The following is a 23445-nucleotide window of genomic DNA, read 5'->3' on the forward strand; positions in this document are numbered from 1 at the left end:
CTCCCCACCCTCATTATTAAATATCTTATTTCATATTCAGGGGAAAAAAAGCAACGTCTACGCGACTTCTCCAATGTAATTTTTCTGCAAGCTTTTTCAACTTCAGAAGTTCAATAGCTAAAACAGACATCTGAGATCAAGATTTGTACCTAAAGTGATCCATGGCAACTGCCCATTAGTCACAGAAAACATAATGTAATTCAAATTAGCTTAGCCTGTCTCTCACTGAGGGAGCCTTGAGCTAGCGATTGAGGAAAATCGGACTGCACAGTCAAGAAAATAGGCCAGAAATGATAAATGAAGGAAAAGAAAGCCATTCTAAAGGAGCAACAGCATTACAGAAAAAAATGGTTTCTCAGTTTAAGATGAGAAGCCTCAGGGATGGGACACTTCACTGAGGTGAGGAACAGGAATGTAGGTGGGGCTGAATGCTTGGAAGCAAAGGGAATCTGTGACGCAGCAGCTGCAGAGGTTTACTTAGCCATTGGTATCAAGGAAAAGAATGGTCCTGGCAAGTCACTTAACCTTCCTGTTTCTAAAATGTAGATGATTACTTTGTCATTTGTCGCTATCAAAATGGTGTTCATCTAAGAATAATCCATCTGCACTTATCTCTAGAACAGTCATCCTGCTCCATCCCTCCCCTAACAATCTACCTTTGAATCTGGGAGAGACCTGGCAAAAAAGCTTGCTATAGTGAGCTGAATTTTCCATTATAGAGAATAATAAAAACCTGATCATTTCTCTGCATGTTTTACAAATGTGCACTTATTGTTTTGACTTTATGAATTATTCCAAAAATACAGAAGGCAAATCCTGTCCTAAACTTCAAATGAAACAATGCAGGAAGTACTCCTAACAAAAAAAGGTAAGAAATAAGCTGAGTAGCAGCGACTTGCCTGTCAATATGCTTTAATCACTATTGCATTCAAAAATGTAATCTTAGTTGTACGCTTAATGTAACACAGCAGGGCCAGACTGTTGGCGACAAAGATGCAACATAATTATGAAAATCTGAACAATTTGTCCTTGCTTTCTATTGCTCTGCAAATTTTCTAGCTACTTACCACAGTCTGTTCTATCCAGTTAAACCTCACACTCTGAGGAAACACTTTTCCAGTGCCCAGTCATCTGTTTTACAATGGAAAAAGGCAATCCTGAATAATGGATTACTCCAGCTGCATAAGTATTAATGAGCCATGTTTGCTTTATGTTCATACACACAGATTTCCTATTCTGACATCAGTAAGAATTTGGCTTTATATCATTAAAATTGCAACCAAGTACAGGAATATAAAGTAAAACTCATGAACTAGGGATAAGGGAATCATAATGACGAGTTTGAATACATTTGTGCATGTAAACTCACAAACCTCACAAACTACAGATACACAAAAACCCTACAGAACACTCCTATCATATTTTTAATAACTCAAGAGATTGAATGGTAGAAGGTTTTACTGCCCCGGTTTGTGGAAACTATATAACATAGTGGAAAAACGTAGAAAAGACATAAAACATATACACTTATAAGTGATGAGTTTTATACTGTAAGAGGGAATACATATTTTTTTGAAGGCTGTAATCTATATCTCTCTCTAGTAGCTGCTATTTTCAGTAACTACATTTGTGAATGACCCTCTCTGTCACTATTACTACAGGAAGAAATAGAATCACAGTAAGCACAAAACTTCTGTGGTGTAACTGAAAAAGGTGTCATAAACCATGGATTTTAAGACTTGTATCTAGTAAGATTATGGAGAGATAGTTTGTGAATAGGTATATTGTGTAGAATATTTGTATTTTGGTGGATAGGAATAGTAAACATACAAATTGACAAAAGCAATGAAAGATGAGAATTTCTGTCATGCTGCAAATGGATTGTATTTGCCCAGTGCAACAAAGATTTCCAAACATCTTTGTAGAAACTGGAATTGTGCTTTTACATCCTTTCTGCTCAAAGCTTAACAGTACAGCTTGCACTTCTTTAATATAAATGCTATTAAGAATAATTCATTAACTGTGTTGGCTGTATCACCCTTTCTCTCAGGTAATTACCAAATTTTCAGGCTACAAAACTGTAAAGACCTGCCATCATGCGACTGTATTGCAGAAGGTAGGGTGGTGTTAATGTGTTCCATAATTTTTTTTTTTTAGGAATAAAGAGAACATTTAAAAATATTTTGCAATGACTCAGAAGTTTGTGGTGTTTTTTTTTTTTTCAAAAAAGTAGTAATTTTTTCATCTGTCAGTTTGATAGAAAGTATTTAAGCATACACAAGTAATTATGAAAAATCTTTAAAAAAATCATGAGCAAACATCTGTCATGTACAGCATTTTCTGACATTGACATTAGGGGCTACTTAGTACTCACAAGTGGAAAATCTGTAACAGCTGGAATGATTAAGTGAATACAAGAGAAAATACATCCTTAACACCACAGACAGCACTACTCTGACTTCTTTTCAGTTATAGCCTTTTTATGCATTAAAAAATTTTTAAATTTTAAAAAGTATGTCATGATCTATTTTCACAAGACACTTCAAATAGAAATAATTGCGATCACTAAATTTCCTTAAATTTTACAACCTCCCTCATGAATTAGAACTATCTTAGTAATCTGACTTCAGATAATTTTGTGCTTAGTCCTTCAGAATGTTCTTAAAATTGGGCTAGTCAGTGTTCCTGTTACTGTGTGCTTAGCTTCTGTCTGTCCTAATAATCTGTCCTTTTCTCAGCTCTTTAAATAACTATTCACACATTCTGTCGTTGATGTTGAAGTTATCTAAACATTTTTCTAAACTAGATAAAAGGATTCTAGTGTTTTGTTGGTTTTTTGTTTTTTAAGCTGACACAATTTGATTGTTGAGCAGTATATGACTGTAAGTTGTCACATAGTTCCTTTTGTGTGCTTAGTCATTAAAAACAGAAAATAAATATTAACTGTCAGAACTTATGTTTGTTAAAAGTGCTGCTTTTTTTTTTTCTTCCCCAAAACTGTCAAGAGAAAAATACACAGGTCCCCCTTTTTTTCAGGGGAACCTGAAAATATCGGGTTATCTTATTAACAAAGAATCCTTAAGCAGCAAATCTCTCTTTTTGTTCCATTTTCCCACCTTTATTTAGAAAGCTGCCTGCAATAGCTACCTCTTTAAAAACATGCTGTTGACTGGACAATGACAAACCATGAAACTTAATGAAGGAATAATAATATTCTTTATAGTTCTATTTATTGCTCCTATGGTTAGGTTTTCACAGGAAATACACTCACTTCTCCATCAAAACACCTGAAAAGCTAAGTTGGGTTCCTCATTGCACCCTAGTGACTTCTGAATTCAATTCAACTGGTTGCTGAAGCTAAAAGCAGAATTTTGCAACATTTTAATGGCAAACGGGGAAAGTCAGTATTTTTTCTCATATTGCCAGAGGTATGGATTTCTCTCTGTTCTTGTAGCATTGCAGCTGCAAGAGTTGTCTGCAATTAAGGTACAACTCTAACACCATGGTGTAATCCCTCCCCTTGTATTTTGTCCCTCTTGAGTCGTGTTTTGAGTGGAATGCTTAGCACAGATAGACTCTACTCCTGATTGTGCTATCAGAATTATTAATAGGAAACAAAATACCATTACATTAGGCAGCACTCCTATTAGTAATAACTAATACAAATATAATATAAATATTAATATAAATAAATGCAGTAAAGACTGTACCCTACCATGATTAATCTCTTGGACATTGACTACTACTGGCAGAAGAATTACAAGGATTGTAAAATTTTTTAAGACATCTGTTCTGTTTTTAAATAATTATCTTCCCAACCTACATAGCCTACATTCTCAAAGTAATTCTTTCAGGATACACTACCCTGTATAGGTGCTCAGATGTAGAGATTTTAATTATTTTATGATGTATGTAGATGACAACTATTTAATATATTAAGGATCTCACATTTCTGACATTTTCCATTGCTTGATTATAGCTTTGCATGCTGCTGTATATTCTTTGCCTTTTACAAAACAGATTCTAAATGAAAGAAGGCTTTCTCCTCTTTCTGTGTCTCCCATTAAAAAACAGATTCAGAGCAGAACTGCCTTTTTACCTTCAATTAAGAGGGTAGTCTCATCCTCAGAAATACTTTGAAGGTGAGATTAATTTGCAGATTGCAACCTGTTGCTTGTACTATACCAGCCATTTCCCAAAGTCTTCTTTTAATCACTAGATAGCAGTGTTATTGAGTAACAAAAGAAAGGCACCCCTGGAAAAAAAAGTCTTCTAGATTAGAATGGCTATTGAAATCTCAGAAAGGAGGACAGCAAATGATCTCCAGTGATCACCTACCCCATCCTGAAAACAAGAGTAGAAAAATTCATTCAACATTCCTATCTGATGCCTCTCTACATTATTGTTAAAAGTCCTTCAAACTATGCTAATTCTTCAGCCCTCCTAGACAAATTATTTCAGTGCTTCATTATTCTTACTGCTTTAATCATTTTCTTCACAAATCTTCTTTCAGAATTTTAAACTTATTCTTGTCCAGTACACAGTCAACATGAGGAAAGATATCATCTGTCACTCATCTGAAAAGAAGTATTGTGTCTTTTTAATCCTTATTTTTAGCACGAGCACCAAATCCTTTAAGTTTTCCTTGGAAGTTATGCTTTCTAGACTTCTAAAGATTCTCACTGCTCTTCTCTGGATTTTCTTCATTAGAAGGATATTCTTGAACAGTTGTAGACATTATACGCTAATATCTGTGCTGAGCAGAATGTGTATCTGATATCACAGACCTCTCCTATAATACCAGCTATATGCTCAGATTACTTTTCTAGCAGTCTTAAATACAGTAACAGTGACGGAAAAGATGATGCCATGATCAGAACTGGTACAGAGGCAATCTCCAGAAAGACAGTCATTCTCCCACAGGTACACTTACGCATTTCCTTTAGACAGCTGCTCTGAAGGCTTATCATGTTTGCTGAGCTTCAGTTCATGTTACACATGACTTATTTTGTGCATACATTTCAGTTTACCCTCTGAGCAGTGGTAGTTAGCTGAATGCCTGCTTGCTATTGTTATACTGATATTTGCTTATGTGGAAGTGCCACAGTGGCAAATTGAGTGTAAAGTGGCTTCTCAGGAACAGGGTACACAGCTTCTGAAGAACAGCAGATTACACAGAAAATTGGATATAGATGTTTGAAGGAGCATGGTACAGCCAGCTGCTGGCTGAGAATAGAGGAAGCCTGGGATGAGTTAACAGGACTTATCTCTCCAACTCCTTATAAACCACCTTTCTTCAGTAGGGAACCAAAAAAAGAATAGGTCTCCACTAAGGTAAACTATTGTCAAATTGCCAGTGAAATTCCTGTTAAACACCTTTCAGTTACACAAAACTGTACCAGAAATCCCAGCAATTAAGACATTCTGCCTAAGCTTTGGCTTTACAGACAAATCCTTTTGCATAACATGGTATTTGTGATTCTTGATAGTCCCATATCTCACTTTGAAAACAGGCTGCTTGGTCATCAATAAATTAGACTTTAAAGCCCCTTTTCATGTAGTCTTTGGATGTAACTTTCTAAGTGTTCTTCTCTAAGTAGAGGGAATATTTTTGCAAGGACAAGAAAAAGATGTAAATTAATGCATCTTGGATGATCCTCTGGATGTCACTGGGGCTGCATAATTTTTATGCCTCTTTCATTCTATTTCAAGTTAGATGTTATAGCATTTCTTTGTAAAAATGTTTAGTTTAATTTTGAATCCATTATTTTCTATTTGGTCAGCATTGTGTTCCTTTCTGGGATTTAACATAAAAGCACCTGAAAAAATAATGAAGCCTTTTCTTGAATCTCTGGAATTGTAACAATGCTGAGCAAAGTGGGACGGTGATAAAATCAGTGTTCTTTTACTTTACACAGTGACAAGGAGGTTGAAAAAACAAAACAGTAAACCTAAGTATTGCTAATTGGAAAAGCTTACTTGTTGATAACAAAAATATATGCATTAGAGACTGGGCATACTGCAAGCCACAGGGCAAAAATCTATTTTTACTTCCCTCCAACTACTCACCATGAGATTTACTATGAAACTGTAGGGAATGGAGTAACAATTTTAAACAAAAAATTCAAGACATTATAAACTTAAAAGTTGCAAGACTCCGAGGGCAAATTTTGAAAGGCCAGGGCTATCCTACATAGAGGAATTGAAACACCAGCAAACACTAGCAAATAGCGTCATTTTCATCTCTGCAGAGAGGCTGAATGAAGAACTAAAATAGTTCAACTCTCCAGACCACGACCATTTTCCTGTCCTTAAATTGTATCAGTTCAGAAATACTGATAATATTTCTGAGCTTTGTGAGATTCCATTGTCCTAAGCTTCACCCGAGAATGACCTACATCACACTGTCTGAAAGGTAACTTTATTATTAAATGTAACTTTACCTCTCATACTTACAGCAAATTAGTTTGTGGGTTTTTTAATAGTGAAAAGACATTTAGTTAAGGGAATTGTGATGCTACCAGCCTCTATTACCTAACCTGGAATGCTTATTAAAACTTCCTCCTTTTTATTAATAGATTTTAAGTTTCAATATTTCATTTTAGAATTGTCAGTGTTTGTATGAAAATAATAACAGTAACTATGTGTATTAGGGATAAATAATAACAGGGAAGATGAAAGCAGTATTTTCAGTTGAGAAGCATTGTATTAAAAAAAATCACAGTATGTTGTACATTATGTTACTGGCATAATACTTTATTTCTCAGGTTTCTGTCTTAAAGATAAGTGCAAATTGCTGTCTAACTGGTTACCTACCTCAAAAATGTTGAGACATTTAGCATTAGTAACATTTGTAGGGAAAATGTTTTCCATTTCTGATTATTTAGTGTTATAAAGTTATCCTGGTTTTGGTTTTATATAATTGTTAATAGCATTTACTCACAGGTAACGACAGCAACACAGTATGGATGAAAACAACTGCAAGCTTTAGCCATGGAATCTTTCTGATCTTTTCATGTTTAACATTTTCAGTATTAATAAAGTTGGAATAGGCAATCAAATTTTCTTCCCATTTTCCTTGGCATACTTTTCAAACAGAATAACTGAATGCCAAATGAACAATATTTTTTCTGCCTGAATTTTGGCTTAATACTGTTTCAAGCAAAGTTTTAGATCTCATGTTTGTATGTGTAATATTTTTACCAAATCTAGAGCACTGAACAGTACATATCTGAATGACAGCATCTAGTGAATTCCTAACAGAAACACACAAAACTTGAGACTGAAGAGCAATCATTCTAACTACTGTCTGATATATCAGCCAGACCTCCTAAGAAGCGGCTACAAATTTACAGATTTTCTGGTCCAATATTCTTCACAGGCTATAGAAGATCACAGATCATGATTCCCATCATAATTCTAGCAAAACATGTTTTAGAAGTGATGGGGGGGGCTATACTTCTCTCATTGGTGATTATTATAGAACTGATTAGTTTATTGATTCCTATCCTAAATTTATTAATAATTTTATATCTTTTTTCCTACTTTTCTTGTTCCTGTATTACCCTTTGGCTTTTCTCCATTTGGGCTCTAGATGTTCCCTTCTATATTGCTCTACTCTGAATAGCTCTGTATCTACTTCAGTTTCAAAACTTCTTTCTAGAAATGAGTAGCCAGAATTATATTAAATACTCCAGACGCAATTTCATTAGGCTTTTGTACAGTCACTGATACTACCTGTTTCAATTGGAAATACTCATACTGATGCATTGCCTTTTTCACAGAGGAATCAAATTGTTATTTTGTAATTTTCCAATGATCAATTCATCCACCTAGGCTCTTTTCCAAACATACAGCCAAAATTTTTTGGTTTAGTCCCCAAACACATGATCTTGATTGATTTTTTTTACACTGCTTCCCCTTTCTATTACTCTTGTAATAAGTTGCTTTTGTAACCTCTCTCGAGGATTTTTCTACTTTCAGTAATACTCCTTGCCATCTCCTTACTTAGCTTACAATACACTGTTAATCATCCTTACCCTCTGTTGAAATAATCATCTGAGTGCATTAAGGCAAAGGCAGGCACATCCTCAGGGTTAATGAAAGTCCTTGAGCACTTCACCACCACATCACTGTCCTTCACATGCTTCCCTTGTTAGGTTACGTGATAAAGGCAGAATTACTGCACTTAATCCTGGTTAGGCAGCAGTGCACAAGCTGTGGGGCATAGTTGTACGGGGGCTGAAACTGCATCTGAAGATGAAGCTCCCGGAATGTTTCATCCACTTCAAACATGGAAATTTCCAGGTTCATACTTTCATTTCCATTCTCCATTTTGCCTTTGCTCACACAGAAAGTTTCAGAGTCCATAACAAAGACTCACATAAAACTTTTATCTTGCTTTGGACACAAAACTAGATTCTTCTTAGTTCCATTTCTACTAGAATAACCCCTCCTTCTCTTACCTTGTCTGTTTGGTTGGTTTTTTTCAATATTATTTTTGTAGTTAATGACTTCTTGACAACTGTTAATGTTTTGCCAATTTTAATTCATTATAACTTTGGCAATTTCTATTTCACCTATATCTTTGACATTAAAGATTTAGGTGTTTGTTTTCTTCATTTCTTGGGGCCTATATTCAGCTTATCTGGCAACAGACAATCACAGAAATATCATACAGCTGCTCAGGTTTGTCTTTGTAAAAGATTCCAGCCTGCAGGAATATTTTCCTATATATAGAGTCCACAAAATGACTGGTGAGTCTGTGAAACAATTCACACATTACCAATCTTTCAAACATTTTGTTGAAAAGTTTCCTATACATTAAGAATGTTGTGGGCTAGACTTATTTTCTGCATCTGGAAATGCAGAATTCCTGTATCTAACTCATTAAATTCTTACATGTGTCTCACAATCTTGTAAGGATCCTGTCTTACTGTTTTAAAGAATTGTATCTGTGAGAACAATGGCAAATATTTGAAATGGCTACCTAATGACTACCAAATAGTTGCTGTGGTTCTTCAGGGAACTGCCATCAGTTCAGAATTCCCAACAAGTTTTGAAACCCTCAACTAATAATACCCATTTCTATTGTGAGGTATGTGTAAGAGGTCCTGGCTATGCTACTTCTTGTCTCTTGTACGCACAGCCTTAACCTCCTGAAAATGAGAAGTGCACACATACAGATGAATACCCTGTGAGAGTAACATGTTCAAGAAATACTTTTCCTTTGAGAAACTACTCTTTAAGGATTTTCAAAGCATCGCTCTGAAATTTTGAAAACCATATTTAGAAATGGATTAAGATTCTTTTCTTTAAGGTACTAATTTATTTATCTGAAAGTGTCGTGGTTTAACCCCAGCCAGCAACTAAACACCACGCAGCCGCTCACTCACTCCCCCCCACCCAGTGGGATGGGGGAGAAAATCAGGAAAAGAAGCAAAACCCGTGGGTTGAGATAAGAACAGTTTAATAGAACAGAAAAAGAAGAAACTAATAATGATAATGATAACACTAATAAAATGACAACAGCAATAATGAAAGGATTGGAATGTACAAATGATGCGCAGTGCAATTGCTCACCACCCGCCGACCGACACCCCGCCAGTCCCCGAGCGGCGAATCCCTGCCCCCACTTCCCCGTTCCTATACTAGATGGGACGTCACATGGTATGGAATACCCCGTTGGCCAGTTTGGGTCAGGTGCCCTGGCTGTGTCCTGTGCCAACTTCTTGTGCCCCTCCAGCTTTCTCACTGGCTGGGCATGAGAAGCTGAAAAATCCTTGACATTAGTCTAAACACTACTGAGCAACAACTGAAAACATCAGTGTTATCAACATTCTTCGCATACTGAACTCAAAACATAGCACTGTACCAGCTACTAGGAAGACAGTTAACTCTATCCCGGCTGAAACCAGGACAGAAAGTTATGGTGGGTCGACACCAACCAGCAGCTAAACATCTACCCTGCCTCTCACTTACTGCCCTCTTCCACAGGATGAGGAAAAAACAGAAGGAAGAGAAAACCTGTAAATGGAGATAAAGACAGTTTAATAGGGAAAGCAAAAGCTGAGTACATAAGCAAAGCAAAAAGAATTCATTCACTACTTCCCTTCGGCAGGCAGTTGTCCAGCCACTCCCTGGGAAGAGGTTGCTTGGGAAGACAATATTATCTATGAACGTCCTTCCTTCCTCCCCCTTTCCCTGAGCTTTTACTGCTGAGCGGGACTTCATCTGTTACAGAATATCCTTTTGGCCAATTTGGGTCAGCTGTCCCACCTGTGTCTCCTCCCAACCTCTTGCCCATCCCCAGCCTATTCACTGAGGGGGCACAGTGGGGAGAAAGCCTTGATGCTGTGCAAGCACTGTTCAGTAACAAGCAAAACACTGGTGCGTTCTTAATGCTGTTTTAAACACAAAGGCAAAGTGCAGCACCATATGGGCTGCTATGAGGAAAGTTAACTCCATCCAGGCAGATCCAGTACAAAGGCGGAGAATACTACTTTTTAATAAGATGTCAGCTCCTTTCAAGCAAGAAAGGTTCAGACGAAATATTACCAGGGTATCCCACTGAATAAGGATAGCTGTATATAACTGAACACATACCTTCATCCCACTACAATATCCCTTAAGCTTGTTTATAAGTTATACAAAAATGAGCAATGCTAGACTAGATTTTCAACAGCATCTAAAGACAGTGGCTAATTCCAATGAATGTAGAGTTATGGAATCCTTAGCTCCCTTTGGAAAAAACATAGCATGTGTGATTCTGTAACAAAAAATACAATACAATAGCATGTACTACACGGTCTGCCATACCTAGTGATTCTTTCCAAAATCTCTTACCTGTGGCATCCGTACAATAGTACTACTGCTTATGGTTTTCCACTGTGAAGTTGCAAATCAGTTAACTTGCATATACCACTTCATTGAGTAGACAAATAAACTTGGCACATTAAATGTAGCTGGATTACATGAAAGATTACGTGTTTACCTCATGAAGTTGAAACTAGCTCAGTAAGCTTATAGGAAAAATTGCAGAAAGCTGGGTTATGCAATTTGAGGAAAACTGTAACTAAATCCATCCTTTCTTTTCAGTCCCATGGCCTTTTCTGATGTGGTTTTATTGATGCATCTGAGTGTTTTCATTGGGATGCAGTTTCACTCATGAAAACTTTTTTTCACCAGTCTGATCTGTACCAAAGAATGGTTCTGTAGGACAAACGTGGCTGCATAGTAAACTTAAAACTCAACCAAACCTCAAGATTTAGTCCACATTGTTAAGTAAGGAGAACCAGTCCTTTTAAATCAAAATTAAAAAAGTCCTACAGCATCAATACAATTGTGTGTCTACTCACAATGTGAACTGTTCTAAGAAATCTTTAAAAAAATTGTTATTAAAGAAAAGCTAGAATATTATAAAAATAAGGCCTAGATACCCCTCTCTCTCTCCCTTTCCCCTCCCTTACGCATACAAGTCAAGTGGACTTATCAGAGCAACAGCAAAAGGTCTACCTGATGTTTTATGATTCTCTACAGGGCTTTGATAAACATCAAAGTATAAAAGCCTTTACCAGCTGGATACAAAATTTAGCAGAAAACATGAGTGATTAACAGCAATTATATCCAATGTGTAAAAAATTCCAAGAGACACTAACAAAACAGATCCATTTTTTTCCTCAAAGTTCTTCTTTTTCCCCTCAAGCATTCTATTTTTTGCTGTTCACTGAAGAGACAAAATGATATGACAATGATATGACAAGAGAAAGATGGGTAAATTTTTATTCATATGGTGTGAAAATGCCCATTATAAGCATAACTTAAACAAGTTTTTAAACATTAATTATATATTTGATTAAAAAAATGACATTAATCTCACACAGTGGCACAGTGATTTCTTTCCAGAGCTGTCTAAAAAAAGAAGTTGGAAGAATATTAATAACTTAAAAGTATGATACCTGAATTCTGTTATCAGTATTCCTTCTTTCACTGTTGCAACTGAACTAACTTGGAGCAAATTTGTGGAAATATAGACTGAATAGTGGACTACAAGGTTAGTGAAAAAGTAGTTGGACCATTAGGTTCAAATACTAGTGATCAACAGCTCAAAATCTCAATAGGTGTCACCTTGGGTGCAGTCCTATTGCCACTGGGGCAGATACTGTTTAATGACTCTGACAACAACTTGGAAGAAAGGAAAATGCATGATCATCAGATGGACATGAACCCTTACTGTCCTGGAAGCTGCAAAGCCTTGCAAAGCTGAACTAAGGCTATGAAGGCTTCAGGTGGCATATACTATTTTCATGCTTAGCATAATTTTCACCACAGCTACACACCATTTGATTTGAAAGATGATGTCCAATTCTCTAAGTATCCAAGCCAAGTCAGCCTGCCTCAAAAAAACATAAAAGTCATGTATCTGAAAGAGATAACACTAAAAAGAAGTACCTAAATTTTGGATTATCTAAATTTGCAAGTGGAAGAAGATGGTCTAAAATAAAATTACCTACACATGGTATTGCATAGCATTTATGTTCATAGAATTTTTCAGTGCCTTAGCTTCCTGACCCAGAAGTTTTGGAAGTATTCACTGGGATATCCAGCAGTTCAGGTAATAGAAGGTTTCACTGACACTGACTGATTTTTTTTTAACAGCAAAGCTATATTCCTGCATTTAGCTGTTTCTGCAAACTGACTGCATAATAATTCTGTTTGAAATAATATATTTCTAGTCCATTTTTCTACCAGACTAAGCTTTTGCATTATACCTTTTTCTGGCAGTTTCTGAATGCTGCCTTTATGTCCTTCCATTGCTTAATGCAGTACAAGGATTTCAATACAGAATGGGGATACTGGAACTGTTCTGCTTATACAGTACAGGACAGTGAAGTCAGAAACACTGATCCGAAGAAAAGATGGTTTTAAATAGCATGCTGCTACATCTGTCTTAGCTTTCCCAAGCAAATGCTGTGATAACACTCATTCCATTTTCATAACAAGCTCATTCAGAGGACTCAAATGTATCTGCACGTAACTGCATTTTACTTTGCAAAGACACCCTTACGCTTTACAGATTGAAGAAAAATGGCTATTGCAGTTAAATCTCATCTAAATCTGGCCATAAGTTTTATGACCAAATTATAAAACTGTGGAAACAAATACTATATTAATGCACTAGTTATATATCTTATGCAAAAAGGAGTATGTGATAATTAGACATGTCTTAAATATCCTTCCTGAAAATATTTTATCACTAAAACAGAAGTTCCCTATCTCAGGCTTTCATAAGGACTAAAAGAGACTTCCCAAACCAATATTTTCAGTCCCCTGATCTCATAGGCATCCATTTCACGTAACTCCTCTAATAAATTCTAATACACTTCTGATCCTTTCTGAAGAATATTATTTTATAGTTCTCACTTATTTGTGACCAGTTTATACTTGTTCTTGTGGCAATACTGTCTTTCTGCTTTTCTGCTTCTCCAGCATCTATGCACTCCATGTAGCAAGAGTGTTGAGAGAGTGCAATAATCTTCCTACCCTTCTCACAAACTTAATTCACTTTTGCAATTCAAGCTAAAATCTTAGTTATGGTAACAATAGTAAACTCAGATATTGTAAATATGTGTTTGAAAGATGACAGAATAGCCAACTAAGAGGAAGAAGGATGTGCTGGGCTTTGGGAGCAAGGGAAGCAACATCAATGGTTTGCTCCCACACTTCTTGACCTTTCCTCTCACCTCCCACTGACTTTTATGAAACCCTTCATCTGTCTGCTCTTTTTGCCATTATAATCTTTTCCCATTATTTAGTCTACAAGGGCATTTACTAAGTTTAAGAATATGAACTGACACCCCAAAACACTCTGCAATAGAACAAATCCAAATCAGACTTTCACCAACAATCAACAACTGCAGGTCATGTCTTGTCTGTTTATAATGTGAGGCAAATTTTAGAGATCAACCACACATAGGCAAGAAATGTAGATGACTCTGGTTCAACACTGTACCTCATCCTTGTTTTCATTGGCACAGACATGATAACACTGGTATTTATGTACCAGCTCCTTTTGGAAACACCTGCAGGCGATAGAGCAGAAGGTAGGAAGTGCTTTAATTCTAGCTCATCTGTAGAGAAAAGCTGTTTCCTTAACTTGTATTTCTATGAAGTGAAGGTTAAATTTAGTAGTAGCTCAGGTTAATCATGGGTAATTATGTTGTACATCTGCCCCCATGCATGTTTCTGAACTGTTATTTTCAAAGTTTGCTTGTTTTCCGGTGATAGAGTAGGTGTTTAAGAACACAAGTTTTCAGAAAATTTTAAGCACAATTAAAGTCAGACATAATGGCAAATCCAGCATCCACATTTGATAACTGACAGATGGATTCTTGATTTTCCTCTATACTGAAAGTCCAAAGTTTCCTTAAATAAATATTTTACTTAAAGCCAACATGCTATGTCATTAAAACAAGTGTTTTATTGTTTTTTCACTTAAAAGTTATGAAAATAATGGTAAGATGTTATAGACTCAACAGGAAATATTTGTAGAGTTATAACCTTCACTTATTTTCATACATCTCTGTGATGTTCTTTAAAAATCCTGCTTCAGTTTCAGAAACTCCACTATTGGACAATTTAATTGTCCTTTAAGAGTACTCTCACCAGTTTATTTTATATAGCTTTTCCTGATTGCAGCAGGTATACTCTCCTGAAGACAAATTTCTTTTAATGATTAAAACAAATTACTTACAATGTTCTTGACAAAAATAAATACATAAACCTCAATAGAATTTTCTCATGTCCCCACAAGGATTCTTCTAATATCTGAAGATCTGGTGACAGGAAGAGGAAGGAATAGGAAGGACAACTTTCTAACCAGGTGAAGAATGTAACCCCCTCTTCTGACAATAATGGAATTTGAGCTACACACAGTGAAAATAACCTCAAACTCTAAAATGAGTTTAAATCTATTTGGTTTTCATTGGTGGTAAGGAAAATCCCTGTAATTAATTGTGGGGAAAAAAATAATGTATTATTAAAGTTTAGCATTTCAAGGTTATTTTTTTTTCCCATGCAAATTTGTATGTCAAAACATTGAAAGTCCATCTACACGCGCAATTATCGCTGCATTCTGTTGTCCCTCCCCATCTTTCTTACTAATGTGTATCTTACACTGTCTTCCTCTAAAAATTATCTTGTAAGGTGAGGTCCCTGTTACATGATCTGAACCTTTGTAGAACAACAGAATAAACCCAAACTTTTATACCAGTTACAATAAAGTTTGTCTATTGTCACTCAGAATATATTCCCATTTCCCCTTCATTTCCCCAAAACTGGTACCAGATATCAAAACCATGCAAAATGATCAGTTACCACATTCATCCTTTTGACAGTGTATTTGTAAGATAAAATCCTTTTAGTACTTGTGTTTTGAGGCTGTATTTTTAAATGGCCTGAAGAAGTGATTCCCTGCATGAAGAGAAGTCATGTTCAATAAAGAAATAACATTTTTCAAAAGGAAAAAACAAATAACCAAGTTACCAAAAGGAGAGCAAGAGTGAGGGCAATTTAGAGAATTTGTAATTGATAAACAGGGAAGATTTTTTTTCTTTGCTATCTTGTCAAGTTGTAATTGTGAATGAAGACATTCAGCTCCATGAGGATAAAGGCATTCCAGTGAAGTGATGTCAACAGGAAAATTACAATCCTGATTTATATAAAGAATGACAGTTCTTTCCAGTACAAGTATACCTAATTTTCTTACTGAGAAAGCTGTAAAACATAATTGGATTAACTAGCTAAAGTAACTAATTAAAATCTGAGCATTGCACTTATAGAAAAAAATGTGTACTGAGCTTCATAAACTCCCATAAATGGGAGAGCTCCTGTAATTATAACCCTCTGTGAGCACGAAATCTTAAATCTAAAAATATCATGTTTAATATTGTATTGGGTTTAATAATTTCATTTCATCACAAAAAAGGATTTTTTAAACTATTAATTTATAAGTAGTCATTACCATTTTCTCAATATACACGGAAAGTTTTGTTTGTTTTTCAGTATTATATTATTCCTACATATTAATTCAATAAGATCTTACTATTTAAGTATCAATATCTGTACACCTAAATAGTTGCTTCATTAGGATACAAGTCAAGTAAAAATGTTAAAACCTGTTGGAACTCAAAAAAAGCCTTTATTTTTAACTATCTTTGCCTGTATAAATAAATTCAAGTAAGAACACATTTAACGTTTTGTCTTCCTATACAGCAACATTCTTGTCAGTTGTTCAAATACCAGTAAAGGTTCATAAATAGCAAATGAATATTAGTATCAAAGAATAGTGAATTTTCATTAAGTTTGGCATTTTTAGGCTAATGATACAAAAATTAATGTTTCATGTCTAACTTAGGATGGAAAATGGAATAGTGTTTATTCAAATTATATTTTTCTATTTCATACAGACCTGTAATGTAATTCCTCATATATTAGTATCTTATTCACCACACTGTTTATTTTATGTTGCTTCTTAGTTTCAGTTTTAGGTACACTAGCTCAAATAGCGCTGTCACTCTCTCAGGTTAGGAGTAACAACATGTATGTACCACAGATTCGTCCCCTTTTTTCATATTCTAATGATGTTCAGAATGTTTCTTTTCTGCCACTGTTGTTTAACAATGAATAAGAGAAACTGATTAACAGACTAAGTTAATAAGGAAAATGGTGCATTTACCTGTAGATAAAATGGTACTGACTGCAAAAGGGGAGTAAAGTAAAAGAAATTAAATTTGTATGTAAAGCCCTTTTGCTAATAGTAATCTTAAATACTATCTGGAAGAATAGAAAATATATTAAAATACATGTTACTTCTTCAGTCTAATTAAACCTTTAAATATGTCTTATTTATCATAGCTGTACTCTACCACAGTTTTGGCACAGAAGAAGCAATTTACACATATCTGTATGGCAGTTCACAATAGCTTTCCATAAAGCTAGGAAAGTAAACCTTTTTTTTTTTTTACTCTCCAGGTAAAGAACTAAGGAGCTAAAGTTTGTGTTCCAAAAATTTGAAATAGATAAGAAACAAAATCCCTTCATCTCATGCAAAAGAGCCCCAAACCAAATAATAGATTTTTTTCTTGTTCGATACAATGAGAGAAACCCAAAAATTCCCTTTCTCCATTTCATAAACCAGTAGTAGTATGTGGAGAAATAACCCAAACAAACAACAAAAGAACAAAAAATAAACTGACAGTAAAGAACAGTTATCAACACAGTTAACAGTGTGCCACTCTGTGTGAATGTGAAGTTTCAGGAAAAAAAAGTTAAAACCAAAAACATTGCATCAGCTTATCCTGGCTGTAATATCAACGTAATTCAAGACAGATACATGTATCCAACAGAACATAAGCAAGAATTAAACCTCAGTACTGCCTGAGGGTCAAGGGAAAAATGTTTGGGTTTTTCTCATTGAACTGAAATGGGAAATAATAAAATCACTTCTAGTACCTCTTCTGCTCTACCACCCACTCCCCACCACCCAGCGCTCCAAGCTGGCAAGTCACTACTTCTCTAAAGGCATAACATATCCTAAAACACCCTAACAACACATCTCAACAACCAGAGGTAAAAATATGACATATTTCAAAGGAGCTATACAAATATTACTGGCAAAACATTCTCTCCTTGTAGACAGCAGACACAAATACAACAGTATTTGTGGACTATGTTAATAGCTATCTCCCTGAATACATACCTATTGTCAGAAGGCATTGTTTGAACTAGCCCTATGTATTTGGTTATATGAAATGACATATGTCTGAACCCAGAATGCTGTACAGCAAACAATGCCCTGTCATATGATATGACATATGTATGCATCCAGGCTACAGAGCCGCCATATTAATAAGGGCTTTTCTGACTTAACTGATGAGTTCTCTATTTATATGATACCTTTAAAAGAACATTTTCTGCTTCTTTAAGCTTGCTTGTAATACGGAAGCAACAAAAAAATGAGAGAGTAGAAAATAAGCTCTTTCTTACTGTTGCCTTCTTCCTCCATTCTGTTGGTTTTTTTTTTTTAAGTCTATCAGCATAAGAAAATGTATGTGATACTTAACATGTCTGAATTTAATTCAACAACTCTGTAATTAAGGTTTCCTAAGAGATGCCATTTGTATGATACTCTGCCATTTTCTGAAGTGATGCAGTTAAAAAGTTAAGTATCTTGCAGAAACTTCTGATAACACAGGAGCTGTGTGAGCTAATCTGATGCAATTCTATCACTCCCATGGAAATACATAGTAGAATAACTAAAATGTTATTAAAGTATTGCAGAGAATATTTATTCAGTGAGCAATGACTCAAAGAAAAGCGAAGGTTCTGGATTTAAATATATATACTTTCTTCCATCTCTCTTTGAAATAAACAGTAATCCAAACAAGCATATTTCTTAACAATGAACAATGTAATTTAAAAGTAACGAGATCATGGGGAACCATTTGTAGTGCTTAATAGGAACTGCAAACCCCAACAAGCATGTACAGCTTCCAGCTGTAAAGTACTTAACCCACCCATAAACCAATCTTCCTACAGACTGACTTAGTTTTCACTTTACTAATTAGTTGTTCTGAAAAGAGCAGAAAAGCATCTCTTGGTATGCCTACTCCATAGGATCATTTTACTACTTAATTTATCAAGGGTTCACAGTATCTGCTGTGGCTGGACAGGGAGTGTTCTCCCCCATTCACTGGCCATCCTTGCAGCCCCTTGCAGTCTATGGGATCTTCTTCAAGTACCATTCTGTTAGTCAAGGAAGTCTTTGTGGTGTACTGGCCAGACACATTTTTGGACACACAATGTGGAAGTGGATGTGCTGTGTCTGACGTCATAGAGACATCAAGGTGATGTCAAAGTTCATTACTGTTAAATGTCTTATTAAATATTTTTTAAAAGAATCATGAAATAGATTTCTCATTACAGTCTTATAAATATCAAATAAATGCATCTCTGGGGCATGGGTAAATTAGTATAGAAAAAAACATGGGAGAAAAAGAAAAGGAGAATGCAGCAGTGAATGGGAAGAGAAGAAATAAAATGAATGTAAAACTAATGTTGCTTGGGCTCCGAGTACAAATTTTTTGGTATAATTTTTGCTATGTATTTTTTCATGCTCACACTTAGAAAGTGCAAGTGGCCAATTTTTGGAAAGCCAGGTTTCAACAGCTGTAGAAAATTTGACTCCAGCAAGGCGTTAGAAGTTGCACATGCTAAAATTAAGATATTAATTGTCCCGTGTATCTTAGGAGTAGCCAAGTCCTTTTGAAGAACAAATTAATTGATTTAAAACACATTATTCAACACTGTAAATTGTTCCAGTTGGTTAATTATTGTCACTGTTATAAGTGTGTGCTTTAACTCCATTTGAATGTATCCAGCTCAGAGGAGTCCAGCTATTGCATCTTTTTCTATCTTTGCACAGTGGGGGATGCAGAAAACTGGGACTGTTAAGGCTGGAAAAGACAGGGCTCATGAGGATCCTACTGATGTCTATAAACACCTGATGGGAAGGGATGAAGACAAGGGAGCCAGACTCTCTTCAGAAGAGTCTATTCTCTCTGCCTCTCACTGTCCAGTGACAGGACAAGAGGCAACAGGCATGAACTGAAGAACATAAAATTCCATCTGGACACTAAACCCAACTGTTTTACTGTGAGTGCGGTCAAACACTGGCACAGGTCACCCAGAGAGGTTGTGGAGTCTCCATCCTTGGAGATATCCAAAACCCAACTGAACGCACTCCTTGACAATCTGCTGTAGCTGACCCTGCTCAAGCAGGAAAATGTTGGACTAGATGATCTCAAGAGGTCCTTTTCAACCTAAACAATTCTGTGATTCTATGAAATAGTTTAGGGGAAGTCAATAATAAAAATAATCATGACTACTCTGTTTATATGCCCCAAAGCAGGAATTTCCTAGTTTCTGATATTCTAGTCACATTGTGGTAGAAAAGGGGGAAATGGAGAGATAAAAAAGGAGAAGAAAAAATAGCGGGGGGAAACTATGAAAAAAACATAGGAGAGGAGAGAAGGAGACAATAAGAAACCATGAAGAAACTCCTAGCAAAGAGGCATTGAGTCGTACTGTCTGATGCTTAAACAAGAGATGTGAGAGTAATAAGAAAAAGCGGGGTGGGAACTGAGTGTTTTGGAAAACAGACCACAAACTTTTCAACACTTATTCCTCAGGTCCCAGAATAGACTGTCAGAGACCCTTATGCTTCTAGCCCCTGCAGAGAGATCAACCTCATTCTTATTACTAACAGTGATTTGTTCTCTGCATGAAGAAACCCAGATGGCACCACCCACTGTCTTCAAAACTAAGGGCAGGATATAAAGCTGACAGCCATCCTCAGAGAATAAAAGGCCACCATCTCTCCTGTGCCGATTCACATAGCCAAGAAAAGCAAATAGGGAGAGAGAATAAGGATACTGGAAGAAGATATCATCACTGACATTATCTACATTCTCTTTCAATATTTGCCAGCACCTCTAATTCACATAGTTTAAGAGTAAGAATTTAAAAAGCATATTAAAGAATAATAATTTCTGTGATGTATCACTGAGTGTCTTCAGATTAAATCTGAGAATAAAAATATGCAACTACCAGCACAGGATAAAGGTGATCAGCAGCTACTGGTTGTCATTAAAGGTGAGAAACTGCCTGGTTTCTTCCCAATACACTGTGGAAAGGATTCTGTGTTTTTACCAGCACATTTCTAAATTCTACTTAGCTTTCATAGATCCTGAAGCTCATTTTTTAGGATTATCTTCATGTCTCATTAACCTTTCTCCCTTATTTTTTCCCCTTCCCCTCATTTTATCAGTGATTTTATCACTAAATTTGAAATGAAAAAGATTTATTATGTACGGTATATAATACTAAGCTTTTATTAACCTTATAGCTGTTTTCATGCAGATGAATAGCTGTACTGGTTGTCAATAGATATGTTAAGCTAACCATGAGTTTCAAGAAACCATACTACTAGTTTCTTGGTAGCAAAGGTCTACCTTACACAATGGTGAGGAAAATAATATGAATGCCTGAGTCAGTAAATAACTTGTATCTTCCTATTTTTTGAGTCAAGTATGTTGTCCAAGGACAGTTTATTTATGCATAAGCTAAATTTTGAATAGTAGCATATATTCAAGGTTAGCTACAGATACCTGTATGTCATGATCAAATAAGGCATGAGGCATATCTTGAGTATAAATTTGCTGAATACTTTATCTGTAATCTCCTGATAACTACAAGTTAAATGAAAATGTAAAATGTTACATAAAAATCAATTTACATTAATATATTCACAGTAGCATTCTTTGTTTTTGTCAGGTTGGACTTTGTTCTTTGTCATTAAAGAGAGAAGCACAAGCTATTAAGTTGAAGGCTGAGGTACATTCAATGAAGGGCAAAGCTCCAGTGTATTGTGAACATCGTTTCAGTAAACAAAACTCTTGATGAAAGAATTCTGGAAGTCAGAAGCTAGAATATGAAAACATAGGTCCATCTACAGAATGGGTATTTCAATATAGCTTGAATATGTTCTGAATATCTTATTTAAATTATGTAAGTTTTTACTGTTTATGAAAATGTCCTTAAAAAACTGAAAATGATAGAGAATGCAAAAAAACCCTTTCAAGTTAATTTTTAGGAAATATCTTTAAAAAATTGGCTTTTCTAAAATGGTTTTGCTGACATTTCTTTAATATTATTTCTGATTCCTCAATGGCAAAATGAAGCCATATAATGTATTAATTAAAAAAAACCATTTAATTTGTTGTTCATCAAACAACTCAACTCAGATATATTCCCATATGTAGGATTTGAATGTCAGAGGACTGCTGTATAGATATATTAATTAGAGGAAACTAATTTCAATAGTCCAATAGATAAAATACTGAAAGTTATTACCTAGTGAGAACTCAAGTAGAAATTTCTTAAATCATAGCATATTCTATGTTACATTAGAGTTTTACTTTAAAGGTTACTTCCTAGCTAGAAAATATATAATTGCTCCATCTGCCAACCCTACAGCATTGCAGTACTGTCAAAAGTGCCATATGTGGAAAAGTCAGACTGTTGGCCTGTTTAACTAATATATATGTTCTGTAAACCTGTGAAATCAAATGGTAACATCTCTCAACAGATCTCAAAATACATCAGGAATGTTTGTTTTTCTTTTTCCCTTTTAAATCAGTGAAGGTGATATGGAATAATTAGAATGAGCTCATCAACTTTATTACTGCATCCCAGGAAGACTAGTTAATTCTGCTCACCACTGTAGACCTGAGTTTTCTGAAGAGATCCACACACTGAAGAAACATAATTGTAAGTTTATACTTTTAAAACACCATGAGTTTTGGCCAAAATAATTTGTGCAAATTCTAGTCTTTTTATTTCTATCTTGTAAGCATTGGGGTGCAAAAGTTGAAATTTATGAAGCTAGTATTGGAAGCTAGCAATCAAGACCAAGACTGTTAGTCTTAAAAGTCTGGACTAAAAGGAAATGCTAACTTCTACTTGTTCTTTGGTAATAAATGACAGACAAAGAGCCTCTGTTTGTGTTCATCTTTCTAGTGTACAAGAAAATAGAAAGTGGTAGGTGATTAATATCTGAAAGTGTAATATACTTCTTAGATTTTGCATCTAGCTTTACTGTAAGTCAAGTTACTAGCACAAAATGGTATTTGTAAAAAGGAGTTCTGTTTCCAGGCTTTACTCTGGGAAAAAAAAAAAACAAACAAACAGATTAGATAAAGTTTCCAGATCTTCTACTCTAAGTAGCTGCGTTTCTGTGACTATGCTGACTCTCCTCAAATACAACCATTACAGAAACATGATGTCATTTATTGACAGCCTGTAATGCTGCATTATAAGTTATAATTCAATAAAGCTATTCACTCTACACAAATATTATCTTCCTTTAAAAGAGGGCTTATAACCTAAGGCAGCAAGTTAACACATATTTGCCCTGCTAATATATTTACAAGCCATTTCAACTACTTTGTTCATGCATGAGAGAGTCATCTGAATACTAACTTTGTTTAGAATGACATTATGAAAAATGCTCAGTTGGAATCAAAGCACTTCTTTTAAAAGACATTGAAAATAGAATCAACTCTCAACTTGCACAAGACTGTCTCCAAAGCAGGCAAAAAAGAGCATGTGAGTGTTCAAAGCGCCCTTTCTTTCTTCTCCTAATTAATTCCTTTCAATCTTTATGAGCTGGTGTGGGTAGTTACGACTCAAAAGCTGATATATCAGCATGAATAAAAGCCTACCATTCCCCTGTAATTCCTAGGCTCCATCCCAAAATGGCCATCTACAGTCCATGCTAGTAGATTATCCCCTGGTTCCTCTGAGAAACCAAAGTAAGGACAGCCA

This window comes from Harpia harpyja, chromosome 1, assembly GCF_026419915.1.
Source record: "Harpia harpyja isolate bHarHar1 chromosome 1, bHarHar1 primary haplotype, whole genome shotgun sequence".
Lineage (NCBI taxonomy): Eukaryota > Metazoa > Chordata > Aves > Accipitriformes > Accipitridae > Harpia > Harpia harpyja.